The sequence below is a fragment of the Giraffa tippelskirchi genome, chromosome 4, assembly GCF_054371585.1.
Source record: "Giraffa tippelskirchi isolate mGirTip1 chromosome 4, T2T-mGirTip1v1.2.pri, whole genome shotgun sequence".
Lineage (NCBI taxonomy): Eukaryota > Metazoa > Chordata > Mammalia > Artiodactyla > Giraffidae > Giraffa > Giraffa tippelskirchi.
The window spans coordinates 169,477,943-169,499,592 of record NC_137278.1 but is presented as its reverse complement, the minus strand read 5'-3'; the positions used below and the strand labels follow the sequence as shown (position 1 = coordinate 169,499,592).

Below are 21,650 nucleotides of genomic sequence, written 5' to 3'. Positions count from 1 at the left end.
TTGTTGTGATAGTTTCAGCTGAACAGGGAATGGACTCAGCCATACCTATACATGCATCCATTCCCCCCCAAACTAATTTTCCCAGATTTTTAAGTAGGGGCTGTTCCTTGTGAGGGGTGCCTATTTGGTGCCATGCTAGCTGGTTTGCTTATGATATCATTAAATTGAGTACTTTGTGTTAAGTATGAAGTAGGAAAGAGTCCCTAACCTGGTCAGTATGGATATGTATTCTTCATATTACACATTTTCCTCTGTAGGTTTGCATAATCTTTTACTTTTTGCCATTCAGAAGCATTTTAGAGGCTTGTTCTCAAATGATTTGGCCTGTGCTTCATTTCATGATTTTATAATCCAGAAGTGACTGGAATGGACAGTTTTAAGTCACATGCAGCAGAAAGGGCCTAGGTTTTAAGGCTGTGTGGATCTAGGCTTGAAAACCTGGTATCCACACGCCCTGGGTCTGGGTGACCTCATCTGAAAAACCAAAGGACCACAGTTGTCTATAGTATGTTTGTTATAAAGATCGAAAGAGGCAATGAACGTGAAAGTGCCTCATATCAGTAATCACATTTCTTATCTTTTTTTTTTATTCACATAAGTGAGATATTTTAAGGCAGTCAGCCTAGCTCTAGAGAAATTAAGAATTTTATTAAGAATCAATTGGTCTCTATAATTTTAACTCTTTAGGCTACTAAATCTTATTCTCATGAGATGTTCTGTTTTTGTGATCTGGACTAGTTTTGAGAGAATGTTTTCTGATTAGGCATGCTAAAAGATGTTTATTTGTTCATTTAATCATCCAATCAACAAATACATAATTCATTCTGTGCCAGGTCACCTCGAGGGAACATCTTATTCTTTTCCTAAGTCATTTCTTGACTTCCTGGTTTGTGAACTAAACTATTTCTGAAGCTGATGTTGAGATAAAAGTGGACTTTTCTACCAAAAATTCCATGTAGGCTCCCTCTCTTGGGATAGATTTTTCGTGATGGAAGTAGCCCATTCCTTTCATTTCTTCCTCTCCTGCGGCAGATGAAAATGTGGAGGACTCTCATGGGAAAAATGGACTAAATAGATTCTGCAGGTGGCACTGGGGAGACCCAGGAGCTCCGGGGAGAGGGGGAGGTACCCCCGGTGGAACTGTCAGCCCTGGAGCTGTCCACCTGCGGGATGGGACCTTGCAGGATGCAACTGAGACGTGCCGCAGCTCATCAGGACCAAAAGACAATTTCTAACAAAGATGACCTGAGATCCTAGTAATTCTATGAGTCACTGAACACTGAATAGAGGATATAGCAGGGGTTGGCAAAAAAGTGTGCCCTGCCCCTGCCCCACAAAGAAGGACGGTTCCATTTACATTTTTCAGTGGTCCAAAAGAAAGAAAAAAAGAGAATACCATTCCATGGCATGTGAAAATTACATGAAATTTGAATGTCAATGTCCATAAATAAGGTTTGCTGGCACGCAACCACACCTATTCATTTACCTTTGTCTCTGGCTACTTTCTGCTACTGTGGCAGAGTTAAGTAGTTGTAGCAGAGACCATATGACCTCCAAAGCCTAAAATATAGGCTGTCTGACTATTTACATAAGATGTTCGAAGATCCCTGTACTAAAGTACAACTTCCTGACTCCTTGCACCCTGAAGCTTAGTGTAAAGTGCTGATGTTTGCACAGCGCACTGGGATAAATGGTGACAGATAGGCATTCTAGGGACATGAGGAAACAGACACTCCTTGCCCTCTTGGATGTTATATTCCAGGGTAAGGAAATATGAAAAAAAAAATTTAATGATCAGTGCTATGAAGAAGTAATCCAGATTATGGCTAGAGAGTGGCTGGTGAAATGGGTAGGTTAGATGGTTAGAGAGGGCACTTGGAGAGGGGACAGCTGAAGGCTGTGATAAAGCTGCCATGCAAAGACAGGACAGTAGAGAATTGCAGGCAGAGGGAACAGCAGGTGCAAAGGTCCTGAGATACAAATAGACTTGGCTTGTTTAAAGGACAGAGAAAAGCCACTGTGGCTGAGAGGTAGCAGTGGATGTGGGTTTGGAAAAGACATGACCAGGGAGCAGCTGAATCAGCCTATGGTCGAGCTCACACTTGCCCAGCTGGGTCCCCTGTGCTGCCTGGGCCCTAGCTGCCAGCTCTACATTGCTTACTTGCACTATAGCTGCTGTTGTGAAGTTCACGGGAGGGCCTGTCTTCCTTGTGCTTTCTAAGTGTTACCGGGAATAACGGCCATTATCTGAGCTGGCTTCATCGAGTCTCTGTGTTTTGCAATCGGTTACTAATCACAGCTAAGAATTATACACTGGGCCTTGTTCTTACACTTTGCGTGTGTGTGTTAGTTGCTCAGTTGTGTCCACCTCTTTGCAACCCCATGGACTATAGCCTGCCAAGCTACTCTGTCCCTGGGATTCTGCAGGCAAGAATACTGGAGTGGGTAGCCATACCCTTTTCCAAGGATCTTCCCAATACAGGGAGTGAACCTGGGTCTCCTGCATTGTAGGCAGACCCTTTATCATCTGAGCTGGAAGCCCCTCACACTTTGCATGGGTTACCTAATTTTTTTCCCAGTGAAGTGGATAATAGGATCATCCCCATTTTATAGGTGAGGAACCTGAGTCACAGAGAGGTTAAGTTGCTGGTCTCCAGCCATCAGCTAGGGGCTGGAAAGGCTGATGTTTAAACCTCAGTGGCTCATTTCTGAAGCTGTGCTGCTTCTTGAAATCAAAGACTACAGCTGGGACTAGGCAAAGGGTGGAGTTTGGTGGGAGTAGAAAGAATGTTGAGTTGTAGGGAGGTGTAGACAGGTGAGGTTGAGCCTGGCCAGATGCAGGCATAGCGAAGGTGGGGGTGTTCATGGGGTGCAGAGAAGCAGTTGATGGACAGGAAGGTGGGACACTTGTTCCTATTGGCCAGGAAGAACCTTCTTTGTTCCCAACAGACTCTGAATGGAGGGACGGACACTCAGTTGGCACTATGGCATGCCAAATGTTTGTTATTGTATTTAACCCTCCCAGCAGCCCTGTGAGGAGATAGCCTTGACCCTGTGTTACTGAGGTGGCCACAGTGCTCAGAGGGGTGGAGAGCCCAGCCAAGGTCACCTAGTGAGGAGGGCACAGAGCCGGGATTTGAACTTTTGAACCATCTGACTCCTTTGTTTTCCTTCTATCACACTACCTTTCTCCTGCCTGGAGGAAGCAAGCTGAACCAGAAGAGAGCTGGGCTCACTGTCCACTCTTTCTGGTGGTGATTCCTTTTGAGAGGTTGTTGTAATTTGGCCTCTTTCCCCAAAGTGCTTGCTTGTGCTTGTGTACACAAACACACATACATACATGCATGTGCACACACACACTCCCCCCCTCCCCCCAGCATTCTGCATGCAGATTGAAGGGGTTTGATGAATCCCTCTGGGGGCCCAGAACCCTGTTCTGACCTTACAAAGTCAGGCTGGACACAGAGCTAGAAAAGTCGGAAGGAAGAGTGATTCATAACCTTGCTCCTTGTCCACATCTTTCTGGCTAATAAGCACTGACCTTGTTCATCTAAATAGCATCACTTGAGCACCTAGCATGTGTCAGACTCAGGCTCAAGAGCTCACATGCCTGATCTCATTTCCATGTCAGTTTAATCCTGTGACGTGGGTATTGTGACTTTCTATTTTAAAGATGACAGAACAAAGGTTAGAACTGGAGGGATTTATCCATACCAGGTGGGCTCCGAATTGTGGATTCTAACTTAGCTCAGTTCTGACTGACTCTCCATGTAGCTGGGCACTGCTATCAGTGCTGGTGTGTTCTTAGCATATGTGAAAGCATGCCGGGAGATGCTGCCAGGTCCTCAAATGTCATTTCTCACCTGCCTCTGTTAGGCAGCTCAGATCCACAAGCCTGGGGGATGCTATTGAGTTTCTGGTTCTGTCTTGAAAGCCATCCGATGCAAGACTTAATGTGACTCTGGAGGCATCTCCCACTCAAGGAGGGGTATAGAAATGAGAAGTCCTCGTAGCCCATCAATTGCAGGCAGTGGTGCCATTAATCCCCGCTGAAACAGCTCTGAGCCATTGTGGGGGCTGACAATTACAGGGGGTTACACAGACTCGCCTGTCATTACAGACCCCAAAGAGCAGATTTGTAAATGAAAAAAAACACTTAAAGATGCCACATATTGTGTAAATGCTTTTCCACAGGTAAAATATTATGCCAACATAAACCCTTATAAACATGTAATAATAATTTACGTCTGAGTACCAGCCATAAAGTGAAATTCACCTCCATCCAGTTTTGCACGAATTTTCCCTTGCAGAAAGTGCTAGCTAGCCATTGTGTGAATTCTCATCTGGGTGAAGAAAAACAAAATCCATTTCCCTGGGCATGGTTATTCTTTGATATAGCTTTTGCCTCAAACTTTAGAGGGAAACATTTTTCCTGCATAGGAAGTACTTAACTGCATCATTTCTAAAACCACAGCTTTGTTGCTGAGTTGTATTAACATGATAGAAACTTTTACTCAGGGCTGATAACTTGATCCTGTCTACTGTTTTTCATTGACTTAAAGAAGAATGAAATAAATAAGCAATGCTCTCTGACCCCCCCCCTTACCCCCAATTTCCCTTTGAATATTCACTTTTATGGTTTAGCTTTCTTTTTTAGAAAGGAAACTGTGTTTGTCTTAAATGTTTGGAATCAAAATTTAGACTAGAATGAGAAAAAAATCGCTTATATTCTCAAAACACTTCACTTATTTCTGAAGGTTGCTGTTGTTTTGTTGCTAAGTGATGTTTGACTCTTTGTGACCCTGTGGACTATAGCCAACAGGCTCTTCTGTCCAGGGAATTCTTCAGGCAGGAATACTGGTGTGGGTTGCCATTTCCTTCTCCATTTCTTAGAGTAGATATTTTATATTTATATGATGATAGTTATTTACTTCCTTCTCTAGTTATAATGGGAATACCAGACCATCTGACCTGTCTCTTGAGAAACCTGTATGCAGGTCAGGAAGCAACAGTTAGAACTGGACATGGAACAACAGACTGGTTCCAAATAGCAAAAGGAGTCCGTCAAGGCTGTATATTGTCACCCTGCTTATTTAACTTATATGCAGAGTACATCATGAGAAACACTGGGCTGGAAGAAACACAAGCTGGAGTCAAGATTGCCGGGAGAAATATCAATAACCTCAGATATGCAGATGACACCACCCTTATGGCAGACAGTGAAGAAGAACTAAAGAGCCTCTTGATGAAAGTGAAAGAGGAGAGTGAAAAAGTTGGCTTAAAGCTCAATGTTCAGAAAACTAAGATCATGGCATCTGGTCCCATCACTTCATGGGAAATAGACGGGGAAACAGTGGAAACAGTGTCAGACTTTATTTTTTGGGGCTCCAAAATCACTGCTGATAGTGATTGCAGCCATGAAATTAAAAGAAGCTGACTCCTTGGAAGGAAGGTTATGGCCAACCTAGATAAAAAGCAGAGACATTACTTTGCCAACAAAAGTCTGTCTAGTCAAGGCTATGGTTTTTCCAGTGGTCATGTATGGATGTGAGAGTTGGACGGTGAAGAAAGCTGAGTGCCTCAGAATTGATGCTTTTGAACTGTGGTGTTGGAGAAGACTCTTGAGAGTCCCTTGGACTGCAAGGAGATCCAGTCAATCCATCCTAAAGGAGATCAGTCCTGGGTGTTCATTGGAAGGACTGATGTTGAAGCTGAAACTCCAATACTTTGGCCACCTCATGTGAAGAGTTTTGACTCAATGGAAAAGACCCTAATGCTGGGTAGGATTGGGGGCAGGAGGAGAAAGGGACAACAGAGGATGAGATGGTTGGATGGCATCACTGACTCGATGGACATGGGTTTTGGTAGACTCCCGGAGTTGGTGATGAACAGAGAGGCCTGGCGTGCTGCAATTCATGGGGTCGCAAAGAGTCAGACATGACTGAGTGACTGAACTGAACTGAACTAGTTATAAGCTCCAAGAGAGAAGGGACTTCTTGGTCATTTTGGTATCCTTAGCACCTTAAATAGATCTTGTTGTCATTCAGTCACTAAGTCGTGTCAGACTCTAGGACCCCATGGACTGCAGCATGCCAGGCTTCCCTATCCTTCACCATCTCCCCGAGTTTGCTCAAATTCCTGTCCATTGAGTCAGTGATGCTATCTAACTATCTCATCCCCTGCTGCCCTCTCCTTCTTTTGCCTTCAGTCTTTTCCAGCATCACAGTCTTTTCTAATGAGTCGGCTCTTTGCATCAGGTGGCCAAAGTATTGGAGCTTCAGCTTCAGCATCAGTCTTTCCAATGAATATTCAGGATTGATTTCCTTTAGGAATAATGTTAGCACATGGAAAATATTCAGTAAATATTGAATAACTTTCAGATCCTCAGAAAGTGGTGGAAACGGCTAATTCTCTTGATTCTCAACTTTTTCACTTGGTGTCCGACTGGCTTGGGCAAGTCTGAGATTCGTGTTCTCATGGTAAAATGACAGTAATCACATATCAAGACTGGTGCATTATGGAGTATATTGGTTAGTTAGGGCCGCTGTTACAGAGCACCATAGACTGGGTGGCTTCAGAAATAGAGGTTCATTTGCTCACAGTTTTGGAAATAGATCAGGGCGTCTGCAGGGTAGTTTATCCTGAGGCCCCTCTCTTTGGCTTGTAGATGGCGTCTTCTTCCTGTGTCTTTATGTGGTCATCCCTCTGTGTGTGTCTGTATCCTAATCTCCTTTCCTTATAAGGACACCAGTCTGATCGGACCACCCCAGTGATGTCATCCAAATACCATTACTTTTCTTTTTTAATAATCTTATTTATTTATTTTTGACTGTGCTGGATCTTCATTACTGGGCAGGCTTTTCTCTAGCTGCGGTGAGATGGGGCTACTCTCTAGTTACGGTGCGTGGGCTTCTCATTGTGGTGCTTCTGTTGCTGTAGAGCATGGGCTCTAGGTGTGTGGGCTTCAATAGGTGTAGCTCGTGGGCTCTAGAGCACCGGCTCAGTAGTTGTGGTGCATAGTCTTAGTTGCTGCATAGCATGTGGGATCTTCCGAGACCAGGGTTGGAACCCATGTCTTCTGCCTTGGCAGGCAGACTCTTTATCACTGAGCCACTAGGGAAACCCTGCCATTACTTCTTTAAAGACCCCATGTCCAAGTGCAGTCACATTCCGAGGCACTGGGAGTTAGGAATTCAATATATGATTTTGCATGCAGAGAGGAGGGAGGATAGGAGAGACACAGATCTGCCCATATCACAGATTATTGATTTGATTATACTTTGTCATTGGTAAGGTGCTCTTTCGGGGTTTAGGTGTTATTGAGGAGTTTAAAATCTAATTGAGATAATATTATTAACAACATCAAAGTCAACTTGCTGTCCAGGCTTATAAATTCTTAGTTCCTTGGTGAGTGTGGTGCTTTGGGGCTTCTGGAGAAGACTTCATTGTACCCCCTCAGTGTGACAGAGGGGCATTCTCCAGACTGGACTTTCCAGTCGAAGATACATGTGTGCCCTGGGGCTTATGGAATTCCTGTGGCCTGCCTTTACCCACCTGCGGGCAGGGCTACACCTCAGTCAATACAGGGTGCCTGCCAGTCCCTGTCTGGTCCAACAACAGTGGACTAATAGCAGCGCTTACTCTATACTGGACACAGTTCCAAGTGTAAAGTTTCAGAAAGCTCCCCCAGAATCTCACAGCATGTTCTGGAGTCTGGATTTGAACCCAGGGCATCTGCTTCTGGCTCTGTGTTCCTCTCAGCTGCTTAGCTGTACTGGTTCCGTCCTCTTGGACGCTCAGCCTTGCTGGCCTGGGCGGCAGATTGGTGGGTGCTGAGCCTGGAGGCAGCTGGAAACCCCCAGGGGCAAGTCTGTGGCCGCAGCTTCCAACAGCTAGTTTCGAGGTGCCCCAAGAGTGCTCCTGTGGGCCAGGGCCGTCCAAGTCCTGGGGTGGGCATGAGGTCCTGGTACAACCAGGGGAAGGCAGCAGATCCTGAGGAGCTGCCTGCCTATCCTCCTGCAACTCTCTTCCAACTCTTGGCATCTTGTCAGCTCTCCAGACCTGACCCCTTGTCTTCAGGTTTGTTACTGGAAGACTAGGAAAACAGACGCAGAGAAATGGGGCTCATATGCACCCACACACAGGCTAAAATACTGCATTTTTACAAAACTCTTCATGAAATTTTTGGTGTACCCCAGAATCTTTGTGTACCCCAGAATCTCTGCCGACATGTGAATGGTGACGTCACCACTGTCACTATTACTCTTCCACCAGCACTATCTCCACTGTCACCATTTTCATCTTCTCTCCTTTCTCTTCCTCCTTCTCCATCATCACCATCATCAGTACCATCGTCATCATCACTATCACCACCAACATTCTCATCATACCATCATCATCATCATCTCATCACCTCTAGCCTCTTGAATGCTTTCATGACCCTCTTGATATACATGAGCTCATGTAATTCACGTAACAACCCTCATTGGTCATTACTTGTTGAGATCCTTATGTAACCTTTGAGGAAACGGAGGCACAGAGGTGTTAAGTGAGCTGTCCATGATCACATAGCTGATAAGCAGTAGAGGTAGAATTCAAAACCGGGCCACCTGGCATAGTATGCACGTTCCTACCGCTTATGGAGGATGGGAAATGTGTCCTTGATGGTCCCGTAACCCTGAGCTAGGAAGAGGGAAGGACAGCAGCTGCCAGCTCCTCCTGCCTGGGCATCTGCATGGCATTGGTTTCCTCTTCTCTCTGGAGCTCCCTGAAGTTTTATGTTCTCATCGAATGGGCTCAGTACTTGCCCATGGCAATTGATGAAGCTGGACAACCTCTTGCTGTACTTCAAAGATGGAGGGTCCCTTGAAGACAAAGTGGCCATGGGTCTCAGGCGTCAGGCCTGGGAGTGCACACACTGCTTTAATAAGGGAGCTGAAGGCACCCTTGGCTCCAAGCCGGAAGGCCTCCGTTGACTGATGGGCAGATGGTATGCTACATGTCATGGTGGCGTCATTCCTCATGGCCCATGGCTGTTATCTTGCCTAAGCGCTTTTGCTCAGAGTTTCTCCATCTCATCTTTTCCCGGGACAAGTCATCTGTAATCTCCCAAGCAACGACTCTGCCTGTCTCCTGCCTTCATTCTCAGGGAAGGATGTTGTTTTTCCTCAGGATGCCTGGAAGCTCAGTGACTCCTGGCTCAGAAGGAGTTAAGTCCAGCCTGGCTGCCTCCTGGGAACCTGTCCCCCTGGATCACTGTTGGTTTTCATCTTCATTATCTTGAATGACAATGCTGTCAGCACCCAGGAGGGGTCCTTGAACAGCCAGATGGTGGCTGGATTTTTCTGCTAGTCATCAGTTTTTGTCTGATTGCAGTGCAGATGCAGGGGTTGGGGGGAGTTATTTCTCAGCACTCCCCCTGACTTCCACTGTTCAAGTACATTCCTCCAGGAGCCCTTAAAGTGGTACCAAGGCTGAGAGAATTCCAGAGAGGTAAGATAGTGGATTCATTCATTTAATAGATATTGACTGAGCACCTACTATGTGCCAGCAACTACATCAGGCACTGAGGGTACAAGAATGAACAAAGCCAAGCTCTTGCTCCAGTGGATCTTGTATTCTACTAAACAAAGAAACAAGTGTGGAATTGGTCAAGTGCAGGGTGAGGGCCGGGAAGGGAAGATACAGCTGGTTACAATACAAGGGGTCAAATGGTGATCAGCCCATGAGTGATGGCTAGGATTTGTTTTAGAGAAAGAGAATATTAACAGCTGTTCAGAGAAGATAACAAGTGATTGCAACACTGAATGAAGTCACCTAGGTGAGCGAGGAAGAGCATTCCAGGGAGAGAGCAAGGGCAGGGCTCTGAGTATGGAGTGTCATTAGCACTGAGTAAGGGGTGGGGAAGATCACGCACCCATTTCATGACCAAAGGATGCTTTGCTTTCTCTCATTCTAGCATTCTTACATTTATTCAGTGATTCTTTACTAAGGGTGCCATCGGTACCAAGTACTGCTTCAGCAACTGGGGATTTAGAAACCCATATACTCCTTTTGGGAACCCCCTGGGATACTGGGTGCTGGCATTTCGGCACCTCCAGAGTTTCCATTAACTTACTTCACTGATTCCTGGCACTCAGGCCATCCACGTCACTTCTCTTGCCTACCTCTTCCATCTCTCTTTGGATGACTTTTGCCTCTGTGGAGAATGGCTCGTCATTGTAAAGATATAAAACCCTGTCTCTCAACCCTGCTTCCTTCTGCATCCACCTTCATCACCAAAGAAGAGCCTGCAGAGAAGGCATTGACTTTCTTATCTCGGCCACCAGCGTCTGGCTTCAATCCCACATGCTGCTCTGTGTGCCATTGGCGGCCTGCTTGTCACATCTAAATGACATCTCTGCCGTCCTTACTTTTCCTGAACTCACCTGCTGATCTCATCATGTTGACACCTCCTTCGGCAGAGACTTTGCGATTTTGGAAGAGGGCTTGCCGGAGATCTAGCTTGCTCTTGAGAGCTCCCATCCAGTCCCCTCCTGCCTTTCAAAGGCAGGCTGTCCCTGGGTTCTGTGGCTTTTTCTCATCTATGAACTCACCCCCCTGGGGTACAGATGTATTTTCCCACCTGTCCCACCGGCAACTTTATACTCAACATGTCAGTTACAGAGTCCTTCATCTTCCCTCCTCTGCTCTATCAGTGAGCCTCACCTTTGTCCCTTTCTGCCATCCTATGTCTTCTCATCCTCCAGAATCTTAGGGATTCTCCCAGGACTGTCTCTGACATACATCTCTTGGGTTCCATTTCTACTGCTTTTCTCCTCCCTCACTGTCCCCGGCAGCTTCACCAGCACCTGGGAACTTGTTAGAAATGCATGTTCTTGGGACTCCCCTGGTGGTGGTCCCATGATTAGGACACCGTACTTCTACTGCTCGGGTTCGATCCTTGGTTGGGGAACTAAGTTCCCACATTCTTCAACTGAAAAAAAAAGAGAAGAAATGCAGATTCCTGGGCCTCACCCAACATCTACAAAAGTGCAAACTCTGGTGATGGGGCCCAGTAATCTGTTTCAACAACAGCTGTCCAGGTGGCTGATGCTCCCTGACATCTGAGAGCCAGGGAAGGAGATGCTACTCCCTTCATGGTGGCCATGGCTCAGTGCTTGCTGCTCCAGGCATCGTTACACCACGATGCCAGCTTGCCTTCTCCAAGAGCAGCCCCATCTCAGCCCTCCTCTCATCAGCCATCTCTTGTGGTCCCCTTATCAGCTGCCATGTGACTGGTCTGAGTTCATATGATCCAGATGTGAACCCAGGCCAGGACACTTGAACTTTTAATCTCCAGTCTGCTGAGCTAACTCAGAGATTGCTTTTTTTGGTAAATGACATCCCAGGTGGTGCTAGTGGTAAAGAACCTGCCTGCCAATGCAGGAGGCATAAGAGATACAAGGTTTCATCCCTGGGTAGGGAAGATTCCCTGGAGAAGGGCATGACAACCGACTCCAGTGTTCTTGCCTGGAGAACCCCATGGACAGAGGAGTGGTCCACAGGGTCACATAGAGTTAGACACAACTGAAGCGACTTAAGCATGCACGCATTCCTTTGTAGGGGCTTCCCTGATGGCTCTGTGGTAAAGAACCCACCTGCCAGTGCAGGAGACTCAGGTTCAGTCCCTAAGTCAGGAAGATCCCCTGGAGAAGGAAATGGCAACCTACTCTAGGATTCTTGCCTGGGAAATCCCAGGGACAGAGGAGCCTGCCGGGCTACAGTCCCTCGGGTCGCAGAAAGAGTCGGACACGACTGAGTGACTAAACAGCAACAACAATCTCTTTGTAGGGATGTGGCTCTTTTTATACAGTAGATGGGTTCCCAATTTTATGCACGGTGTGTTTTTCTGGGTGGGGAGGGAGAGGGGGTGATAGATTACTATTTTCAAGGAACTCTTTTAATTGCTCTGGGAGAAGCTGTGAGTTGAAATAGCTCTTGTGTGCTAGTAGGGTGAATCTTCTGAAAGTGAAAGCAAATCACTTTTACTTCCGACTTCCTCTTTTTCGTTGGAGGAAACAGGAGTTTGCTGATTTCCAAGGCTACTCTCAGCTTGGATATTTTAGCTTTATGCTTCTTCCTCATTTGTTTTGAAAGGTTACCTATATGATTTTCTTAAGATAAGGTAAAATGAAAATTGTAGCAGGATGAAAAAATGTCCCCCAAAGACATCAGGTCCTAGTCCCTGGAACCTGTAAATGGTACCTTGTTTGAAAATAGGGAAAAGCCCATGGGAGATTATTCTGGCTGATGGGGGAGGAGTGGGCCCTACGTGCAATCCCGTATGTCCTTGTCAGAGGGAGGCAGAGGGAGATACTCACACACCAAAGAGGAGAAGATGAGGTGACCAGAGGCAGAGATTGGAGCCGCGCAGGTGTCAAGTCACGGGCTGCTGGCAGCCTCTAGGAGCTGGGAGAGGCGAGGAGCAGATTCTCCCCTGGAGCTAGCACAGCCCTATGACACCTCAAGTTTGGATTTCTGGCCTCTCAAACTGTGAGAGAGTTAAGTTTCTGTTCTTTTAAGCCACCAAGTTTGTATTACAGCAGATAGGGGATTTTCGTTGTTACACTGTTTAATCACTAAGTCATGTCCAATCCTTTTACGACCCTTTGGACTGCAGCCCGCCAGGCTCCTCTGTCCATGGGGTTTCCCAGGCAAGAGTACTGGATTGGGTTACCATTTCCTCTTCCAGGGCATCTTCCCAACCCTGGGACTGAATCCAAGTCTCCTGCATTGGTGGGTGGGTTCTTTACCACTGAGCCACCAGGGAAGCCCAAGGGGATTTTTTTTTTTAACCGGGATTTAATAGAAATTAAAAAGAAGCTGTAAAAAAAAGAAGAGAAATGGCTATGTCTCTGTATAAAGGATGTCCTGGATGGCAGGTCTGCCTGTCCAAAGAATCAAGGTGTGGGACAGACAGGGTTTGTGTCCTCAGCCCTGCCCCTCCCCAGCTCTGTTTGATAATTTCCTAACCCTCCTGCTCTGCCTTCTTCCTCAAGGGTGGTAGTTCCTGTCTTGCATTCCCTGCTGCTTCCTCCACATTGTGATGCTCCCCCACATCCACACCTGCTCTTTTGTTCTCATTAATTGCAGTGGGGGAGTTTAGCAACATCTAGTCCCTTTTGGAGTTGGGATGGACAGGTGGTGGGAAGAACCAGGTGAGCTTTCTCCTCTGTCTCTGTCCCACCCAGTGTCTGGAGACTGGACAAATATCCCAATTCTGAAATGAGCAGACTGGCCTCTGGCATGTTCCTTTATGATGCTTTTCCTTTAGGGCCCCTGCATAGTTTTGTGTAGCAAAGGCCAGTGTTCTCTGCAAGGTGCACTTGGAAAGCTGCCTGGGATGCTTAGTCATTAAGTTACTAGTTTACTGGTCAACCACTGGAAGCACAAAAATGGGGACAGGAGTGCCTCAGGCTCTCTATTCATGTTTATAGGTGAAAGAATAGAGATGAATAGATAAGTCACGGGCTCAGAGAAATAGATGTAACTAAGAAACATCAGTCAATAAAATGCTAGCAAGATTCAGGGGACTGTGTGTCTCATGGGGGCAAGTGACATGAACTTTTGGTTCTGTTGTTTTCTAATCTGTGAAGTGAGGGTAATAATATCTACCTTATAATACTGTTCTAAGGATTAGATGGGGTAATCGTATAAGTGAAGTACCTAGCCCAGCACACAGCATAATGGCATTTTTGAAATTAGTGAACACTCAGTAATTGGCTGCAGGTTTTGTTCACTGTTAGGTAACGTACTTAATGCAGATGAAGAATGCATTGTCATGGGTCGTGGGGTGCCCTGGGGTAACTGTAAAGTCTTATACCAAGATCTGCCCTTTAATCAGGACAGGGAGCGTGAAGTACTGATGACTCAGTTTGAACAAGGATATCTTGACCCCAAGGGCTGCAGAAAAAGTTCTGGCCACCAACAGACCTAGCCAGAAAATTCCTCCCCATCTAGGGGGAAGGCCAAGAGGACAGAGGGTGCTGTTGGCTTTGGGCAGATGCATCTGTCCATGGTCACAGTGTCTCTAGGCATGAGTCATTAGCTCTGTCCTCAAATAGAGGGCAAGGACCGGGGACGCGCCATGTCATCCGACCTCACCGATGGGGTGGGTGGAGCTCTGTCCTTGTAGAAGGATGGCTGGGCCTAATTCCTTCTCTAGTGACAAGCTTCATGTAAACTTGGGCAAGTTATCATAAAGATTTTCTCCTTCTTGGTATCCAGCAAGAGGGTTAACTTAGATAAATATGTATTGACCTCTACTCTGTACCAGGCAGTGTATTAGGTTCTGGGAAGACAGGAGGAAAAGACATGGTCTCTATCCTTGGGTCCTTGGGCAGCTTAGAGCTCCTAGTAGACTTGCACTGCAGAAAGCAGCAGTGACAGGTGCCCTCTGGTTCTATGGATGTATTTACATACACACACACACACGTATTTACACACACACATATTTACACACACACGTATTTACACACACACACACACACACACCCCTTGGGCAGCCAAGGTGTGTGTCATGGTCTGAATATAAGCTTATGCAGTTTTCTCATTGGAGGGCCTCTTGGCTGATGACTCATGATCTTGTTATTTTTTTTAATATACCATTTATATTTATCAGGATGGATCGGGTTATGCTATTTATATGAACAACCCCCAAATCTCTGTGGTTTAAATAATAGAGATGTATTTCTTACTCATATTAACACTTTCATCTGCAGTGGGTATGTGCGTATGTGGAGGATGAGGTCCTGTCCTATGTTGCATTCTGGGACCCAGGCGGGTTCCAGCACTGGAATGTCAGAGCTCACAGTGACCGGAGGAAGTTGGAACCTGGGGGGTAATGTTTTGGCTCTTGAAGACTTTTGCTCATAGTTCACTGGCCAGAGCTAGTCACCCAGGCACTGTTTACTTCCAGGAGCTAGGGAAGATCGAGTCTACCTGTGACGGGGAGAAGAGAAACCAGTGGATTCCTGACAGTCTGAAGGACCCCTACACTACACCGACTGGCTTCAGGTTTGAATTCTTAAGCTAGAGAATATAACGTAATGGTGTCCTTGAAATTGAAAGAGGAGCTTGAGAAGCTGGTCAGAAACATGAGAGACAAATGGGTCTGACCTCTTGGAAAAGTACCAGGAAAGCTGTGTCCACAAGCTATAAGGTCAAGTAGATCTACTGTGTAGGACTCTTTGTAGCTCCCAAGGGCACACCTAGTGCCACTGAAGCTTAAGTAAAATTTAGTGCTACACAGTTCCTTTGCCAGGCACCATGCCAAGGCAGGGGATACATGATTAACTGGGATCATTAAGAAAAATTTAGAATATATTTATTATATTGATTATAAGATCAGGGAAGCATCTTTTTGCTTAGTTAAAACTAAATGTTTTAGCAATATAAACAGTAAAACTTTTGTTACCTAAAAAAGTCTCTTAAATGGTACCTGGCGAATTGGGGCATCGCTGTTTATAGTTTTGCATTTCCTTCTTGTACAGTTTGTAAGTGCTGAATCATTTGGGCAGTCTTCTGTTTCACTCCCTTTTTCTTATTTTCTTTCTTGTTCATCATGCTTATGATTGTTGAGCATTTCTAGTAATGTATTGAAATTGAGCCACTTTGATATAAGCATATATGTGTATGTACACATGTATACACACACACACACACACACACGCCTGCTAGGAGATATGTGTACGTACACATGTACACACACACACACACACACACACCTGCCTGCTAGGAGATATATGGGCTTTACCAAACAGAAGCTCATTTGTTGGGGTCAGAGAAGGCACATGGCATCATTTTGGAGTAAGCCTGCCTGTTAATCTTTACTGTTTTCCTCACATGCTCTTAGTCTTCCTTTGTGCAGGTGGTTGGAAAGAAAGCTTCTTAAATACCTTTGGCTCACTTTCCTGGAGATCTTCACTACCCAATCAGTCAAACAGACTGGTCAAACATTTACCAGACATGGTTTTTACACCCAAGGCATGGTATGGGGAAAAAAAGAGAAGTGTCAGGTATGACCCACCCCCACACTCTGGTAGTTTACAATTTAGGGATGGGGACATAAACTAGTCGGTACCTGCTGTGTGCTGGGCACTGTTCCAAGCCTATTCTGGATACATCATCTCATGTAAACCTATAATAGTCCCCAATAGCTTCTGTTTTTTCTACTTTGTGATGAAGAGATTGAAACTCAGAGAAGACCACTGCGATTGTCATGCCTATGTAGTAAGTGACAGCATTTATAAACAAAGCTAGAACTCTCTTTTAAATTCAGTCTGTGCTCTTACCACAATGCCTGCCAGCCAACACAAAGCAGTTAGAGAATGCTAAAGCAGAGTAGGCTCTCAGGACAGCAGAGATTTTTGTTTGATCTCTTCACCATTGTGTTTCCAGGGACTAAGTGAGAGCCTGACACAGATATAGTGATGAGCGAGAAGGTCTCTTGCCTTCAAGGAGTATATAGTCCAGAGCAGTGAAACTGACAAGTACATTTATCATGTCATTGTGAAGTATGGTGGACCTCAGTGCAGAGGAGGGTGCATCCCGTGAAGGTTTTCAGTAGAGGTATGGGTTTTAGACAGTGTGCATCTTGAGCAGCAGCCTGGAGAAGGACTGGAGGGGGCAAATATGGAGGTAATAAGGCCAGTCAAAACCTTGAATGAGTATGAATGAGAAGGGACTGGATCCAGACAGTAGCAGTGGGATGATGTTACTAGGGGTGGCACGGGGGATGTTAAGCATTGGCAATAAAAGAGCAAGAAGAATCTGGGAAGACTTGCACATTCCTGGCTTGTGCAACTAGGTGGATGAGAGTGGACAAGGAGGAAGACCAGGTTTGCCCAAAAAGATCCTCCTATGGTATGAGAATATCAGCTTTGGAGTCAAGTCCAGGTTCTATATTAAGTGCTTGTCTGGTGGCTCAGTGGTAAAGAATCCTCCTGCCAGTGTAGGAGATCCAGGAAACGTGGGGTTGCTCCCTGGGTGGGGGAGATCCCCTGGAGGAGGAAATGGCAACCTGCTCCAGTATTCTTGCCCAGAGAATCCTGTGGACAGAGGAACCTGGCGGGCTACAGGCCATGGGGTTGCAAAGAGTCGGATACGACTGAGCGCGCACATAGCACGCACACACCTGGTTCTATATTAGCTTTTTGACCTTGGGCAGAATTCTTAACCCCTGAGCCTTAGATTCTTATACTGTGGAAATACTAATTATACCTGCCTCGTAAGGTTATTGTAAAGATGGTATGAAATCATACACATAAAGCACTTGAAGCTTGACATGTAAATGCTGGCTATTGGTAATTATTAATAATTAATAATGAATAACTAACGATGAATATAGATAAACTTACTGTAGTGGAGAAGTTAATATCTGGTAACCTGTATTCTCGTTTTAACGAGTTGTGGTAAAAAGCTATAGGAAAAAATAAAGAGAGGAGGAAAATTATTAATCAAGTATCTGTTATATTGCCAGGGTCTGTGTCTGATCCTATACACTGTGTTTTGCAAATTTTCTTTGTTTAATTATCATAACCATTCTGTCAAGCTAGGAAAATGGTGCCTTAGGTAGAAGCCGGCCGAGTAGACCCAAGAATGTCTAATGACTCAAGATGTTTATTTCTCACTCTCAGAATGAGTATGTTGGGAGAATAAAGGAGGGGATGTCTCTGCTCCACACAGTGACTTGGGCTACAGCTCTGGACAGCAGAGAGCAAGATCACGAGCAGTGAGTGTGGGACCACATTTTTGCTGCTAACATATGACTGGTTAGAACTTAGTCAGATAGGTGAACTCCAGGAGAGAGTGGAGAACAGAGGAGCTGGGTGTGCCACAGTCCATGGGGTCGCAAAGAGTCAGACACAACTTAGTGACTGAACAACAGCACCTCTCACTGCATGAAGGCTGGGGAATTGTCTCACCCTGACCAGGGTTTGCTGGACAATTGCCCTTCTCCAGAAGAGGCCCAATTTATAGAGGAAGAAACTGAATGTTTGCAAAACTAACTGTCTTCTTTAAGGGCACATTGATTATTTACAGGGATGGTAAGATTCACGTTCAAGCTTGTCTCCCCCCATCATCCCCCCACGGGATGTGTAGAGGATGGTTAGGGAGGCTATGTGGGTTAAATAAAGTGCTTTTGGTTGGATTAAATACTTGATAAAGTATGTATGTAAGTAAGTAATAAAGGAACGATATTGGAAGTCAAGGTTGTTGAGTCAGCTCCTAGAGGATGTGGAGGGCCGGGAGCTGGTACCAAGGAGGCGTGGTGGTGCAGGTTGTTGGCATCAAGGAAATGAATGACTTGGTAAACCAGCGGTGTGAGTGAGTAGCCACAGTCCTGCTAGAGTTGCCCTGGATGGCAGTATACTTTGAAAATAGAGGAGCTGAGATTTCCTAAAGGACAGCAGAGGGATACAGAGCTTGTGGCCAGAAAGCCTAAACTTCAAAAAAAAAGTCATCTTGAACATTTGTATATGTGCACTGTTTTTTAGCTCTGCCATGAATATCATAGAATATTAAACTGATGATGAGCTTTGAGCTCGTGTACCACGGGGAGGAGATAAAATGTGATGTGATGATGGGCCTGACAGAAATTGGCTGTTGTGATCAATATCTTTGGATTACAGAGACCACAGGGGCCTGTGTGAACTTTCAAGTTGCTTGCCAACTGGGATCAGGCTGCTGGTGAAATTGATGAGTCCAGTTCTCTTCAAACTGGTGGTCTTTGAAGTTACTTTTGAACGTGGGGATAAATCAGTCCATCAACACGTATTTATTGAGCATGTACCACGTGCCCAAATATTTTCAGCACCACTTCTTGGGATGGCAGTGGGGAACAGGAATGAGAAATAGTCTGCAGCCTTAGCTGGAATCCAGTTGTAGAGAGGATGCCCTCCTGGGGAGTGGTTGAGGGACTAATAAGTCATTTAGCCATCCCAGGGAGATCACAGAAAACAAAGCCCTAGATGTTGGGATGACCTGAATTCTCATCCGCTGAGTTCTGTGAGCCTTTGACAAATTACTGGGTTGGCTGGTCTTTGGGTGTCTCATCCATTTAACAATGGACTTCCCTGGTGGCTCAGATGGTAAAGAATCTGCCTGCAATGTGGAAGATCCAGGTTCAGTCCCTGGGTCAGGAAGATCCCCTGAAGAAAGGAATGGCTACCCACTCCAGTATTCTTGCCTGGAGAATTCCATGAACAGAGGAACCTGGCGGGCTACAATTCATAGGGTCACAAAAGAGTCAGACACAACTTGCCAACTAAACAACAACAATAGCAAATATTGTGAATGAGTGTGTGCACTCAAATATACCACCTGTATTCTTTTTTTAATGAAAGATTTTCTACTACTATTTGCATTAAAAATGCCGTGACTGTTGAAAGACTGTTAGTCCATACACATGAACAAATTTTATAAACTGCACTCTGACCCTGCACCGTTCATTGACTGAGCCCAGGAGCCCCACATTGGAATCTTCAGCCCCCCGTTCCCTTGTGCCCCACCTTGAGTAGGAGGGGAAATGCCATGTATTCAATAATTATGAACTGGCTCTTGTGTCATAGGGAGATCTGAATATTTGTGCCATTTGAGTAGGTATAGTAATATCCCCATTTTTATAGTTGTGAACTGTCCAAGGTCAAGTTAGTTAGGGAGCTGGGGTCTATACCTGCAAAAGCCCTTTGACCACCCACCCTGTTCTCGCTTCTTCCCTTTATCCTTCAGCTTCCTGGTCTGTCAGCTGTGGATAATGATTTTGTCCTGTCTTACTGCTGACCCCCTCAATAATATTGACCTAGCGGGAATTTGTAAGGCAAACTAATAAAAATGACAGGGAAGCCTTTTGCCAATAGAAGGTGTGCTGCTGCTTGTTAATTCACGGAGGAGCCCGGCAGTGATGGGAAGGCAGATTTATTAGGCAGCTATTTATCCAGCGGATTTTTCCTGCCCTCAGTTCAATTAGGAAGCTGCGTCTGGCTCCAGCAGCTCCATCCTCTGTATTTTTGCTCTGTTACCTCCCGTGATCTCTCCATATGTGGATTTGGGGACCTCACGACCACTCGACAGCACTGTTACTCTGGGAGTTGGGTTTGGGGATGCTGTGTTGGGTGCCCAGCCATGAAAGCCATGGGGTCTGCCCCAGGGGTCTCCTGGTCTAGAGGGAGGGCCCAGATGAGTAAGTGACCAGGAGCAGTGAGGGATGGTGAAGCTGGAGAAAGGCCCCTGACAGCGCTATGGAACACCTTACCTCTGAGTGAAGGAGAGGGAGGGGGCAGTCAGGGGGGCCTTCCACAAGGAGTGACACTGGCAGAGTCTAAGCCATGGGCCCGCGCAGGGGTTAGGAGCTTGAACTCTGGAGCCCACCAGCCCCTTTCTGGCTGGGAGACCTTGAAAGTGTTGTGAAAATGTTAGTTGCTTAGTTGTGTCCGACTCTTTGCAACCCCATGGACTGTAGCCTGCCAGGCTCCTCTGTCCATGGAATTCTGGAGGCAAGAATGCTGGAGTAGGTAGTCATTTCCTTCTCCAGGGGGTCTTCCCAACCCAGGGATCAAACCCAGGTCTTTTGCATTGCAGGCAGATTCTTTACCGTATGAGCCACCAGGGAATTGACTTTCTCTCTATGGCTGTAATATGGAGATGGTGAGACTGTCATAGCATGACAGTAGGGCTGTCTTGAGCACTAAATGAATTTTTACATGCAGAGGGCTTACAACAGTAGGTGATACCTGAGTAGTTTAAGCACGAGTGTGCATGGATCTGTGTGTTCCGAGCAGAGACATCAGCACCTGCACGGGCTGGTGGTGAGAATGTATTTACACAGGACTGGGTGGGAGTTGGGGCTGGAGGCAGGTGTCAGGACACCTGTGTGACAGGCAAAGGGGACCTACTGAGGCTCAGGTGTATATATTTGACATTGTGTGCATATGTGTATGTGTGTTTGTGTGTACATACACACCTGTGGCATTCACTCAGTGTCTTAACTCTAGGGACAGGTTGTGGTGAGTGAGGTCGGGTGGAGGAGGATGACCTGAGAAAAGGGTGACAATCCATCACACTCGCCTTTCCAGGAGAGCATTCTGGAATTGGAGATGATTGAGTGAGAGTCATGGAGGGGATATTAATTTTGGGGGCCAGAGAGACCTGACCTAGAATCTTGGTCCCCAACATTTCTATCTGTCACTCCATCTATCTAGCTACTACTCAATTAATCATCCATCACTCCATATATTTATATCTATGCATGTTTTATCTATCTCTCTCCCCCATCTCTATCCATCTGTCTAGCTATCTACCAGTCATCTATCTCCCGGTTTACTTATATCTATCTGTGTTTTATAGCTGTTTATCTACCTACTTTGGAGAAGACAATGGCAACCCACTCCAGTACTCTTGCCTGGAAAATCCCATGGATGGAGGAGCCTGGTAGGCTGCAGTCCACGGGGTCGCTAAGAGTCAGACACGACTGAGCGACTTCACTTTCACTTTTCACTTTCATGCATTGGAGAAGGAAATGGCAACCCACTGCAGTGTTCTTGCCTGGAGAATCCCAGGGACGGGGGAGCCTGGTGGGCTGCCGTCTATGGGGTTGCACAGGGTCGGAC

At 46.0% G+C, this 21,650-nt stretch overlaps 1 protein-coding gene across 3 annotated transcripts in view; it reads left to right on the top strand.

Moving 5' to 3' along the window:
- Positions 1–21,650, top strand: part of LARGE1 (LARGE xylosyl- and glucuronyltransferase 1) — a 607,716-nt gene that overhangs the window by 86,489 nt on the left and 499,577 nt on the right. For 2 of the 3 annotated variants that reach the window (XM_081591376.1, XM_081591374.1), the window contains exon 2: positions 14,960–15,057. The exons of the other annotated variant lie outside the window; for it this stretch is intronic. The gene's annotated coding sequence lies outside the window, so the exon portion shown is untranslated. The remainder of the gene's footprint in view (positions 1–14,959; positions 15,058–21,650) is intronic. 3 annotated transcript variants of the gene reach the window in all.